The sequence below is a fragment of the Neomonachus schauinslandi genome, chromosome 6 (assembly GCF_002201575.2).
Source record: "Neomonachus schauinslandi chromosome 6, ASM220157v2, whole genome shotgun sequence".
Classification (NCBI taxonomy): domain Eukaryota; kingdom Metazoa; phylum Chordata; class Mammalia; order Carnivora; family Phocidae; genus Neomonachus; species Neomonachus schauinslandi.
Genome location: NC_058408.1, coordinates 88,534,958 through 88,549,604, shown reverse-complemented (window position 1 = coordinate 88,549,604; position 14,647 = coordinate 88,534,958).

Genomic DNA, 14,647 nt, shown 5'->3' with positions numbered 1-14,647 from the left:
ATCATATTAGTTTCAGGTACACAACAAAATGATTCAATATTAGTATATATTGCAAAATGATCATAATAATAAGTCCAGTTAACATTCATCACCACAGTTACACATTTTTTTTCTTATGATGAGAACTTTTAAGATTTACTCTCTTAGCAACTTTCAAATAATACAATTCAGTATTATTAAGTATAGTCACTATTCTGTATATTACGTCTCCAGGATTTGTTGATTTTATAACTGGAAGTTTGCAGCTTTTGACCACATTCACTCATTTCTCCCACCCTCCATCCCCTACCCCTACTTCTGCCAACCATTAATCTGTTCTCTATGAGTTCATTTTTGTTTGGGGGATTTTTTTGTTTGTTTGTTTACTTGGTTTTTTTTTTTTGGAATTCCACATATAAGTGAGATCACAAAATATTTGTCTTTATCTGATTCCTTTCACTTAGCATAATGTCCTCAAAGTCCATCCATGTTGTTGCAGATGGAAGATTTCACTCTTTTTATGACTAAATAATATTCCATTATGTACATATACCACATTTTTTAATCTGTTCATCCTTCAGTGAACACTTAAGTTGCTCCCATGTCTTGGCTATTGTAAATAATGCTGCAGTAAACATGGGGCGGGGGCTATGTTTTTTCAAGCTAATGTTTTCATTTCCTTCAGATAAACTCCCAGAAGTGGAATTGCTGGATTGTATGGTAGTTTTCTTTTTAATTTTTTGAGGAAACTCTATACTGCTTTCCTTAGTGGCTGCACCAATTTAATCCCACCAACAGTGCACAAGGATTTCCTTTTTCCCACAACCTCACCAATACTTGTTGTCTTTTGATAAGAGCCATTCTGACTGGTGAGAGGTGATATTTCATTGTGGTTTGGTTTTAAGATTTTATTATTTTTATTTATTTTCTTATTATTTATTTATTAGAGAGAGAGAGCACGAGCAGGGGTGAGGGGTAGAGGGAGAAGGTGAAGCTGACTCCCCGCCGAGCAGGGAGCCTGATGCGGAGCTCGATCCCAGGACCCTGAGATCACAACCTTAGCTGATGGCAGATGTTTAACTGACTGAGCCACCCAGGCACCCCATTCATTGTGGTTTTGTTTTGCATTTCCCTGATAATAAATGATGTTGAACATCTTTTCATGTGCCTGTTGGCCATCTGTATGTCTCCTTTGGAAAAATGTCTATTCATATCTTTTGCCCAATTTTAATCATATTGTTTTATGGGGTTTGTTTTTGTTGTTGTTGTTTTGCTATGGAGTTATAGGAGTTTTTTTATATATTTTGGATATTAACCCCTTATCAGATAAATCATTTGCAAGTATTTTTCTCCCATTTGGTAGGTTGCCTTTTCATTTTGTTGATGGTCTCTTTGCTGCGCAGAAGCTTTTTAGTTTGATATACTCCCACTTGTTTATTTTTATTTGTGCTGCTTTTGCTTTTGGTGTCAGATTCAAAAATTATCACCAAGACCTATGCCCAAGAGCTTACTACCTATGTTTTCTTCTGGGAGTCTTATGGTTTCAGGTCTTAGCTTCAAATCTTTATTCCATTTTAGGTTAATTTTTGTGTGTGGTGTAAGATAGTGATCCAGGTTGATTCTTTTGCATGTAGCTGCCCAATTTTTCCAACACCATATAAATGGCAAGAGTGGTCATCTTTGTCTTGTTCCCAATCTTAGGGGAAAACTTTCATCTTTTCCCTTAAGTGTGAGGTCATCTGTGGGTTTTTCATATATGACCTTTATTATGGAGAGCTACATTCTCTCTATACACATTTTGTTGAGTTTTTATCATAAATGGATGTTGAGTTTTATAGAATGCTTTTTCTGTATCTATTCAGATGATCATATGATTTTTATTCTTCATTTTGTTAAACTGGTGTATCACATTGATTTGAGAGTGTTGAACCATCCTTGCATCCCTGGAATGAATCCCATTTGATTGTGGTATATGATCCTTTTAATATATTGTTAAATTTAGGTTGCTAATATCTTATCCAGGATTTTGGCATCCATGTTCATCAAGGATATTGGCCTGTAAATTTCCTTTTGTGTGGTGTTCTTGTCTGGTCTGGTATCAGGATAATGCTGGCCTTGTAAAATGTTTTTGGAAGCATTCCCTCCTCCTCAAATGTTTGGAAGATTTTGAGAAGAATAGGTATTACATCTTCTTTTGAAAGTTTATAAAGATTCACCAGTGAATCTGTCAAGTCCTGGATTTCTGTTTTGAGGGAGTTTGTTTGTTTGTTTGTTTGTTTGTTTATTATTACTATTATTATTTATTATTGGTTCAATCTCCTTACCAGTAATTGGTCTATTCAGGCTTTCTATTTCTTCCTGATTCAGTCTTGGGAGATTGTAGTTTTCTAGGAATTTATCCATTTCTGCTAAGTTGCCTACTTTGTTAGCATATAGTTGTTCATAGTAGTCTTTTACGATTCTTTGTACTTCTGTGATATCAGTTGTAACTACTCTCCTATTACTTCTGGTATTATTTATTTGAGCCCTCTTTTTTTCTAGTCTAAGTTTTTTTGAGCCTAACTAAGGGTTTGTCAATTTTGTTTATATTTTTAAAAGAACTTGGGGTGCCTGGATGGCTCAGTTGGTTAAATGGCTGCCTTCGGCTCAGGTCATAATCCCAGGGTCCTGGGATCAAGCCTTTCATTGGGCTCTCTGCTTGATGGGCAGCCTGCTTCTTGCTCTCCACCACTGTGCTCTCTTGTGTGATCTCTCTCTCTCTCTCAAATAAATAAAAAAATCTTAAAAACAGCTCTTAGTTTGATTGATTTTTTTCCCTATCCTCTCTTTAGTCTCTATTTCATTTATTTCCACTCTAATCTTTATTATTTCCTTCCTTCTACTGCCTTTGGATTTGTCTTTTTTTTTTTTTTTGTCTACTTCCTATAGATACAAATGTAGATTGTATATTTGAGATTTTCATTTCTTGAAGTAGGCCTATATTGCTATGAATTTCTCTCTTTGAAATGTTTTTGCTACACCTCATAGATTTTGGTATGTCCTATTTCTCTTCATTTGTCTTTATGTATTTCTTATTTCCTCTGATTCCTCCAGTGGCCTATTGGGTTTTTAGTATCATGTTTGTTTTTGTGGTTTTCCAGTTTTCTTATTGTAATTAATTTTTGTAGAAGATGCTTGATATAATTTCAGTCTTGAAATTATAGAGACTTGTTTTGTGACCCAACATGTGAACTATCTTGGTAAATGTTCTGTGTGCAGTTGAGAAGAATGTGTATCCTGCTCTTTGGGAGAGACTGTTCTGTATATATCTATTAAATTCACCCAGTCCAATGTGTTGTTTAAGGACAATATTGCCTTACTGATTTTCTGTCTGGACGATCTATACATTGCTGAAAGTGAGGTGTTAAAATCCCCTACTATTATTGTATTAATTTCAGTTTTTCCCTTTAGGTCTGTTCATATTTGCTTTACATGTTTGCTTTATATGTTTTGGTGCTCCTATTTGTGTGCATATATATTTACAAATGTTACATCTTCTTGCTGGATTGACTCCTTATCATTATCATCAAAGAACACTTCGTCTTTCATTATAGTCATTCTTTTAAAGTCTGTCTGCTATTGATGTGGTTTGCTATTGATGTGGTTTGAAGTGGTGGGGTTCAGAGCTGATGGCCAAGAAAGAATTCTTGAAATGTCTTCAGTGCAAAAAGATGGTTTTATTAAAGCACAGAGATAGGACCTGTGGGCAGAAAAAGGCTGCTGCCTAGGAATTGTGAGGAGCAACTGATTATATACATGGAGTTGAGGAAGGTAAAGATAAGAAGTTTCCAAAAGGATTTTCATATGCTAAAGAAGATTCACAGGGAGGCCTGGCTATTGTCAAGCTAAGGTGGTTTTTCCCTCTGTCAAGGCATTAACATTAAGACAGTTGGGAGTTTCCTGGAGAAATGTTGTACTCTGCCTGCCTCAAGTATTTGTCAATGGGATGCAGGTTATAAGGAAATTTAACTTTACCTGCATTTCCTTCTGCCTTTGTTCTTCACATCATTATAAGTATAGTTACACCAGCTTTCTTTTCCATTTGCATGGGAAATTTTTTCCATCCCTTCACATTTAGTCTGTGTGTATCCTTATTTCTTAAGTGAATCTCTTTTAGGCAGTATGTAGATGTGTGCTGGTTATTTATCTACTCAGACACTCTATATCTTTTGATTGGCAAATTTGGTCCATTTACATTTAAAATAGTTATCATAGACAAGTGCATATTGCCATTTTGTTCATTGTTTTCTGGCTGTTTTTGAAATTCTGTGTTTCTTTCTTCTCATCTCTCTCTTTCCTTGTAGTTTGATAGGTTTCTTTACTGTTACATTTTGATTTCTTTCTCATTTTCTCTTGTTTATTTACTATAAATTTTTTCTTTGTGGTTACCATGTGGTTCACATATAACATTCTACATATGTAACAGTCTCTTTTAAGTTGGTAGCAAATTTCAAAATTCCAAAGCTTTACATTTTTACTCCTTCCCTATGTATTATGTATTTTTAAATTTTATTGAACTATAATCAACATACAATATTATATTTCAGGTGTACAACATACTGATTCAACAATTCTATACATTACTCAGTGCTCACCAAATTAAGTGTAGTAACCATCTGTCACCATACAATGTTGTTATAATATTATTGACTATAACCCTGTGTAGTACTTTTCACCTCTGTGACTTATTTTATAACTGGAAGTTTGTACCTCCTAATCCCCCTTATCTATTTTATCCATTTCCCCACCCAACTCCCCTCTGGCAACTACCACTTTGTTTTTTGTATTTGGGTCTGTTTGTTTTTTGTTTTGTTTTTGTTTTGTTTTAGATTCCACATATAAGTGAAACCATATGGTATTTGTCTTTGTCTGATTTATAATATACTCTGTATCCATCCATATTGTTGCAAATGACAAGATCTAATCCTTTTTATGGCTAAGTAATATTCCATTGTATATATGTATACATATATATGGTATAAGATAAGATATATCTTCTTTATCCATTCACTATCAATGGACACTCGGGTTGCTTTTGTATCTTGGCTACTGTAAATAATGCCACAATAAACATAGAGGTGCATATATCTTTTCAAACTAGTGTTTTTGCTTTCTTTTGGTAAATGCCCAATAGTGGAATTACTGGATCATGTAGTATTTCTTTTTTTTTTTTTTTGAGGAATCTTCATACTGTTTTCCACAATGGTTGCACCAATTTACATTCCTACCAACAATGCACAAAGTTTTCCTCTTCTTCATATCCTGACAACACTTATTATTTCTTGTATTTTTGATACTAGCCATTCTGGCTATGGTGACCAAAATGCCCATACTACCCAAAGCGATCTACAGATTGAATGCAGTCCCTATCAAAATACTGAAAACATTTTTCACAGAACTAGAACAAATAATCCTAAAATTTGAATGGAACCACAAAAGACCTGGAATAGCCAAAATACTCTTGAGAAAGAAAAAAGCTGGAGGTATCCCAATCCCAGACTTCAAGATATACTACAAAGCTATAGTAATCAAAATAGTATGGTACTGGTACAAAAATAGACACATTGATCAGTGGAATAGTGTAGAGAGCACAGAAATAAATCCACACCTTATGGCCAATTAATATATGACAAAAGAGGCAAGAATGTCTTTCCTCATTATAAAGTCTTTTTAATGAAGTATACTCAGAAGAAAGGCAGGCAGGGACAAGGGCCCCTTCCCCCACTTACCCCCACCCTAACAGGAAACCACCCTTAAAAGGATTTTTACACTACCCTGGAAGGAGCCCTCCACTCTTTCCCACGTGATAGGTAGATGACAAAAACCTGATTGGGTGACAGGCACATGGAGGGTTAATCAGATTAAAACAGCCCACCAACAAGCCCATAAAAACTGCTAGACTTAGAAATTCCAGTGGCAATCCTCTCGGGTCCCCTCCCTCTTCAGGAGCTTTGTACTATCACTCAATAAACTTTGCTTTGCTGCCCACCATTCTTCATCTGGTCTACCTCTTCATTCTTTGAAGTCCAAGAACCATGGACACCAAAGGAAAAGAAATCCTGTAACATTTTCAATAAATGGTGCTGGAAAATTGGACAGCTATATGCAAAAAGAATGAAAGTAGACCACTTTCTCACACCATTCACATAAGCTCAAAATGGATTAAAGATCTAGATGTGAGATCTAAAATTGTAAAATATTAAAAGAAAAAACAGGCAGTTATTTACAGTTGTTATATCCTTTTATTAGATTGATCCCTTTATCATTATGTAGTACTCTTCTTTGTCTCTTGCTACAGTCTTTGTTTTAAAGTCTATTTTGTCAGGTGCCTGGGTGGCTCAGATGGTTAAGTGTCTGCCTTCGGCTCAGGTCATGATCCCAGGGTCCTGGGATCGAGTCCCACATCGGGCTCCCTGCTCAGCAGGGACCCTGCCTCTCTGTCTCTTATGAATAAATAAATAAAATCTATTAAAAAAAAAGTCTATTTTGTCTGAGATAAGTAATACTACCCCAGCTTTTTTTTTTTTTCACTTCCATTTGCATGAGTATTTGTTTTTACAACCCTTCACTTTCTCTCGGTCTGTATGTGTTAGGTCTGATGTGAGTTTCTTGTAAGCAGCATATAGATCTTGGGTTGTTTTTGTTTGTTTTTTGTTTTGTTTTGTTTTCCATTCAGCCACTGTATGTCTTTTATTTGCAGCATTTCATCCATTTACTTTTAAAGTAATTATTGATAGGTATGTATTTATTGCCATTTTGTTAATGTTTTCTGATTGTTTTTTGTAGTTCTTTGTTCCTTTCTTCTCTTGCTTTTTTCCCTGTGGTTTGATGGCTTTCTTTAGTGTTATACTTGGATTCCTTTCTTTTTATTTTTTGTGTATCTATTATGGGTTTTTTATTTGGGATTATCACTGGGTTCATATATAACATTTTATGTGTATAACAGTCTAGATTAAGTTGAACACATTTTGAAAGCACTAAATTTTTACTCCCCCCCATGTTTTATATATATGATGTCATATTTTACATCTTTAATTTTGTATATCATGACTAATTTTTTATAGATACAATTGATTTTACTACTTTTGTGTTTTAACCTCCATATTGGCTTTTTAAGTGATTAATCTGTTACCTTTACTCTGCTTTTACCAGCGAAATTTTTCCTTTCACAATTTTCTTCTAGTCATGGCCTTTCTTTCTACTTAAAGAATCTCTTTAACATTTCTTTTAAGGTTGGTTTAATGGTGATGAACTCCTTTAACTTTTGTCTCTGCTTTTAAAGTTCTCTCCTTATCATTACTTTTTTTTTTTAGAATGAGGGGGGAGGGGCAGCAGGAGAGGGAGAGAGAATTTTAAGCCGCCTCCATGCCCAACACAGAGCTCGGCATGGGGCTTGATCTCACAACCCTGAGATCATGACCTGAGCCAAAATCAAGAGTCAGACACTTAACCAACTGAGCCACCCAGGCACCCCTATGATTACCTTTTATCATTTCAATTATTATGTGTCTTGGTGTGGACCTCTTTAAGTTTATCTTTTTCGGGACTCTCTGTGCTTCATGGATCTGGATATCTGTTTCCTTTTCCCAGCTTAGGAAAGTTTTCAGCTATTACTCTTCAAATAAGTTTTCTGCCCCCTTCTTCTCTGTCTGGGATCTCTATATTGTGAATGTTCATATGGTTGATGATGTTGCTGAGTTCCCTTAACCTATTCTCTTTTTTTTTGTTTGCTTGCTGTTCAGCATGTCTTTTTCCATTACTCTACCTTCCATCTTCCATATCATTGATCCATTCTTCTATATCCTCTAATATTCTGTTGATTGCCTGTAGTGTACTTTTTTAATTTCAGTTGTTGAATTATTCAGCTCTGACTGGTTCTTTTTTATATTTTTGGTCTCTGTTGAAGTTATCACTGAGTTCATTCACTCTTAAGTCCAGTGAGTATCTTTATGACCATTACTTTGAATTCTTTATCAGGCATATTGCTTATATCCATTTCATTTAGCTCTTTTACTGTGATTTTTGTCTTGTTCTTTCATTTGGGACATATTCTTCCACCTTCTCATTTTGTCTCTCTGTGTTTGTTTCTTTTTCTTTTTCTTTTTTTTTTTTTTTTTGACAGAGACACAGTGGAAGAGGGAACACAAGCAGGGGGAGTGGGAGAGGGAGAAGCAGGCTTCCCGCTGAGCAGGGAGCCTGACGTGGGGCTCCATCCCAGGACCCTGGGATCATGACCTGAGCCAAAGGCAGACATTTATGGACTGAGTCACCCAGGTGCCCCTCTGTTTGTTTCTATGTATTAGGAAGGTCAGCTACATTTTCTGGACTTGGAAACAGTGGCCTTATGACAAAGTCCTATGGTACCATGTAACACAGTCCTCTCTGGTAACCTGAACAAGGCCCTGCTGGAGCATCCCCTGTATGAGCTGTGTGTGCCCTACTACTGTGGCTAAGGTGTGATTGCCTTCAGCCCAGCCAATTGCAATGATCTACTTTGCCTGCTGTGGGCACACACTCCAGTATTTGGTCCCTGTACTGTTGAAGGGCCTGTTTGAGGCTGCAGGAGGCTTCTTGATGGGTGGGCCTGACAGTCAGGCTAGCTGTCTGCAATTAGCTTCTCTGCCACTGTTGTGGGAGCACTGAAAGACAGGGCCTCCTCACTGAGTGGCCAGCTAAGAAGCATGGCTGATGGAATTGCAGGCACACTGGTGTGTGGGGTTATCTGCTCCCCTTCCCCTGGGCAGGAATCACTTTGGATTGGTGTTGGTACCAGCTGGGCCTGCCTGCAAGAGTGTACTGGGTCAGAGACACTTTGAAAGGAAACCTGTTGAGGTGGGCAGGTTGTATGGGGTGGCCCTGCAGTGAAACATCAGGGAAGGGCCTGCAGTGCTGGCAAACTAGATGGAGACTGTTAATGCTGGCTCCGATAAACATCCAGCTATTTAGGCTGGGGGAGAGAGAGAAATGGCACCCCAGCACTTTTCTTGGAGAAATCTAAAGTTCCCTGCCCCTCCAGTACGTGGTCTAAGATTGGTTAATAAATCTTTTTGATATACCCCAAGTGCTTTTCAAACTGCTGCTTCTGTGCTGTGTCTCCAGCTGAATTATTTATTATGCTGGCTCTTAAAGGGTGGGAATTCAGTTTCCTATGGGCTCTCAGCTCTCCTGGAGTTAAGACTTGCTGATTTTTAAAGCTCCTGAAGTTAAGCCCCACTGGTTTTTAAAGCCAGTTGTTCTGGGGAATTGTCTTTCCAGTGCTAGTGGTCTGATCCTCTCACTTTTCCTTGCTTGCAATGTCCCTCCCATTTCTAGTTAGTATCACTGTGGGGTTGGTTCCTGACCATGTCTCTGCCCCTCTTATCCTTTTCAATGTGGCCTTCTCTCTATGATTTACTGTGAAAGGTCTATTCTGCCAGGTTTCAGGTTGTTTTCAGAGTTAGTTTTACAGATGTAGCTATTATCTCTGTGTGTCCATGGGATCAGGTGATCTCAGGATCCTCCTACTCTGCCATATTCCTGCTTCTCTCCCACATTTTATATTTTTGATGACACATTTTACATCTTTTTTAAGGTATCCCTTAACTGATTATCATAATTTTAGTTAAATTTACTACTTTTATCTTTTGACATTCATACTTTCTTTATAAGTGATCCACTACCTTTACTATATATTTACCTTTTCCAGTGAGATTGTTACTTTCATATGTTTGTTTGTTTGTTTTTTAATCAATTGGTGTCTTGTCTTTGCAGCTTAGAGAAATCCCTTTAGCATTTCTTATAAGGCTGGTGATGAATTCCTTTACCTTTTGCTTATATGGAAAACTTTTAAAATCATCTTCAGTTCTGAATAGTGACCTAGCCTGGTAGAGAATTTCTTGGTTATTTTTTTTTCAGCACTTTGAATGTGTTGCCACTCCTTTCTGGCCTATAAGGTTTCTGAAGATTCTGCTTATTGCCTTATGGGGTTTCCCTGGTATATAATACATTTTTTCTCTAGCTACTTTTAAGATTCTCCCTTTATCTTTAAATTTTAGTGTTTTAATTATAATGTGTCTTGGTGTGGTTCTGTATGGGTTCATCTTAGGACTCTCTGGGATTCCTGGACCTGGATGTCTGCCCTTCCCCAGATTAGGAAAGTTTTCAGCCATTATCTCTTCAAATAATTTTTCTGGCTTTTCTCTTTTCCCATACAATGTGAGGTCCTTTAAAGTATCCTCACTTTTAATTCTTAATCTCAGGAAACAAACTGAGGGTTGCTGGAGTGGTGGGGGGTGGGAGGGATGGGGTGGCTGGGTGATAGACATTGGGGAGGGTGTGTGCTATGGTGAGCACTGTGAATTGTGCAAGACAGTTGAATCCCAGATCTGTACCTCTGAAACAAATAATGCAATATATGTTAAGGAAAAAAAAAAGAAGAAGATAGCAGGAGGGGAAGAATGAAGGGGGGAAATCAGAGGGGGAGACGAACCATGAGAGACGATGGACTCTGAAAAACAAACTGAGGGTTCTAGAGGGGAGGGGGTGGGAGGATGGGTTAGCCTGGTGATGGGTATTAAAAAGGGCACGTTCTGCATGGAGCACTGGGTGTTACGCACAAACAATGAATCATGGAACACTACATCAAAAACTAATGATGTAATGTATGGTGATTAACATAAAAATAAAAATTTAAAAGTTATTAACATAACAAAAAAATTTAAAAATACTTTTAAAAGTATTTTAAAAATTCTTTTTCCATTTTGCTCCTCTCTCTGGGTGAGATCTGTTACTTTGCCTCCCAGCTTGCTGATTAATGCTTCTACTTCAGCCATTATGCTGTTGAACCCCTGTGGTGTATTTTTTCAGTTCAGTTATAACTTAGGTTTAATACTCTTATATTTTCTACCTGTTTCTTGCAGTTGTCATTGTGTTCATCTGTTCTTCTTCCAAGTTTGGTAGGCATCCTTGTGAACATTATTTTGAACTCTTTAGCAGGTAGGTGGCTTATCTCCTTTTCATTCATTAAGGTTTTTGGGAATTTGCCTTGTTCTTTGGTTTGGAATGTTTCTCTGTCTCCTCATTTTGCCTGACTCTCTGTGTTTGTCTATATGTATTAGGTGGAACAGCTACCTCTCTCAGTCTTGAAGGAGTGGTGTTGTGTTGGAGATGATCTGTAGGTCCTAAAGCACAATGTCCCCTGGCATCCAGAGCCAGGCAGTCAAGTGGCATCTTGAATGTGGACGGGATGTACACTTCACCTCTAGCAGGGCTATGGCTGTGTTGTGGAATGGTGGGGTGCAAGGCACTCATCTAGCCTGGCTGTGGTGCAGCTGCTGTGTGAGAAGGGTGGGGCCCCATGCACTCACCTGGCCCAGTAGTGGTGTGGTTGATACATGGGGTGGGCAGGGCATGAAACATGCCTACCAGGGCTAGCAGAATACATGGGAGGGCACCAAAAATGGTGTTTGTCCATTACCTCACCAGCAAGTTAAAATGAGTTTGCAAAAATAGCACCTACTAGCCCTTGTGTTTTTGTATAATAAAGTCACTTCAGGTTCCTGTCTCTCTGGCAACCACTTTAGAATTAGTAAATGGATTTTCTTCTCTTATGCTCTAAGTACTTTTCAAACTGTTACTTTTGCACTGAATCTCAGGTCAAGTGGGTCTATGCACAAACCTCCATTCCCTACAGTTCTTTGGTTCCCCTAGATTTAATCCCTACTGAATTTCAGAACCAGGCATTTGGTGGGTTCATTCAATGGTCAGGGTGCTTGACGTGAGGCACTATCCCTTCACTCATCAAGGGAAAATTCCATATTTTGAGAATCACTTCACAATTGTGGGTCATCAGACCTGGGGTGGGGTTTCAGGTGATACGAGTCTCTGCCTCTCCTATTCATTTCAATTTGTCTTTTTTATCTTTGTTGTGAAAATGCTGTTCATCTAGCTCTCAGGTCCTTTACAGAGGATGATTATTCCATATGTAGTTGTAGATTTGTTGTATCCAGGGGGAGAAGGTGAGTTCAGGATTATTCTACACCACTATCTTGAACCCCTCCACTTATCAGAATTCTTTACACATTCTGGATGCTAATCCTCTGTTAAGTACATGTTTTGCAAATATTTTCTCAAGGTTTATTGTTGGTTTTACTTCAATTCTGGTGTCTTTTCATGCACAGGTTTTTAATTATGTTTTAATGTAGTCAAATTTATTAATCTTCTGACATAGTTTGTGCTTTCATCTTGTATAAGAAATCTTTCCTCACCATTCCTAAGATCATAAAAATATTATTTTATATTTTCCTCTAAAAATATTCCCAATACCTTCATAATAATCACCACTTTCTGCTTAAATTAACCAGTGATGGTTCAATTGATACAAAGTTCCTAAAAGGCAAGTGCTATGATAGCTTGCCTTTTATTGAAGAATAATCCTTCTCTGCTTGGCCTCTCAGAACTCCAGGAGAGTTCCTCATGGTGTGAGGAATGAGGAAGAGGACATGCCAGCCAGATCATTCACATCAACCTTGACAATCAGAGGGCTAGCATGCACCACAGCTGTATCATCCTCAAGTCCTTATAATTACCAGAGGCCATCAGCCAGGAGGGAAAGTAGTTCATTCCCATGAGAGAGTTCTGGATGCATGAGAAGGAAAGGGATAATACCCAGTGAGTTCAGCTTTCCCAAATCTACCAGACTGTGTTTAGGAAACCATTTCACCAATGATAACAGATAAAGGCCCACTGTTTTCAAGTCTGAACAGAAGCTGCTTGAATTTCCCCAGTCAATATACTTCTGTCATGATTCAAGTTGCTCCCCATTGTATTTCCTCACTCCTCTTTTGGAGGTCAGTTCTTAATGTTCAGCTAGCCTACTGATTCCTCTTTAAATAAATAGATAGATAATTAGAAGAAGAGATGGAGGACAGACTCCAACAGAAGCAAAAGCAGAGCCGAACAGGTTCTGGAGGTGCTGAAATGTCAGCTGTAACTATTCCCTTAGATTGAAAACTAGGATTCCATTTTTGAAATGTCCTTTGAAAAATCCTTACAGAAATATACTCCTTAATCTTCAACTGTCTCATTTCTATTTTCTTCTTGCATAATCATATCACCTTTTATTTATGGCACTTCAAATGTATTATCCCAAGTGATTTTAGTGTTACTATAAACATTATTATGCAACATTCTTTTGGTTACATTTTTCTTTAAAAGGGAAATTATTTTTTCATCCATGGTTTCTTCCTTCCATTGCTTAAAATAATTAGAATAGGTATCAGTTACATAGTTTAGAAGTACATACATTGGAAAAGGTGGCTTTGACTAAAAGAAAAAATTCCTATAAATCATCTTCTCTCCTAACATTCTGCTAATAATTACAATGTGCTTTATTTTATTTCTCAGTGTAATGGAATAAATTGCATTTTGTTTTGCATTTGAGTAGACTGTGTACCAGAACAATATTCTAAATAATCACAGACAGTTTGTGGTTTTTGTTTTGAACTTTTCCTGCAGCATGAACTGAGGGGTGATGCAACATTTTCTCTAATTGGCCCTTGTATGAAATTCTAACATTGGACTCAAAATTCTATCCCAGCTCTGAATTTCTGGTAAGGTTATGTGAGGTTCTCAGACTAAGATAATGGTTAGGTCACAAACAGCCAGAAGCTGGTGTTAGAGTACTTTGTACAAAATTGAACCCCAGAGGACAGGGGCCCCCACACCCCAGATGCTAGGCACATCCCTCTGCAGCTCAGCAACACTAACACTTCAAACCCAATCAGGTCTAGAAGACTGCATAGGGCTTTTAGTTTTCCAGGAACAACAGATATTTCCAGAAAAGATGGTCCTTCCCTAGAAAAAAAGCTGGTTATTTGAATGGGAGTTCTTGCAATTCCACAAGTGTTTCTGTTGCTAACACTCTGTCTCCTGAGAGATGCTATATCTCATTTCCTGCCAGCCAGAACAACTGAGCTAGTGACATATACAGGACCCCGCAGAAATGCCCCAAGGCAGGCCAAGTTTATATTGAAGCTGCCTTAATTCCCTTATAAGCTCCCTCCTTATCTCTTATATTCTCCTGGTATCCTGAACCCTCATACTGTTCCTGACTGCCCAGCCATTCCTTTTGCTATTTATACAAACCTGAACTCTCCAAGAAAAAAAAAACTCTTCCTTCATGAAATTTGTTTGCCTTGTTCCCATGATTACAAACTCACTGAGCAGGGCTGAAATTGAGGGTGTGAGGCACTGTAGAAATGGTATGTATTCTAAAGCACAGAGATCCAGGGTAACCTACTCCAGCTGCAACCCTAGTATCATGAGGGGTTGGTGGGAAACAAACCAAAAACTAAAATTACAGTCTATGCCTGAATATAGAGTGGAGCAAAATTACCCTAAACAGTGAGTAACTATTTTCTAAAGAATAGAGATTTTATTTTTTTGTTGTTGTTGTATTATGAGAAACTGAAGAATTTATATTCCTTTATGTGAAAGTTCCAGGGTCCCTAAGTAATAGAGAAGGCAGGGATAAAGTAGCCTACAGTGACAAAAACAGAAGGGACAGAGGGCTAAGGAAGATGTGGATCTCTCTCCTACTGGTCTTCATCTACCTGGTTTCTACCCACTGCTCCAGAGTCAGCTTAGTGTG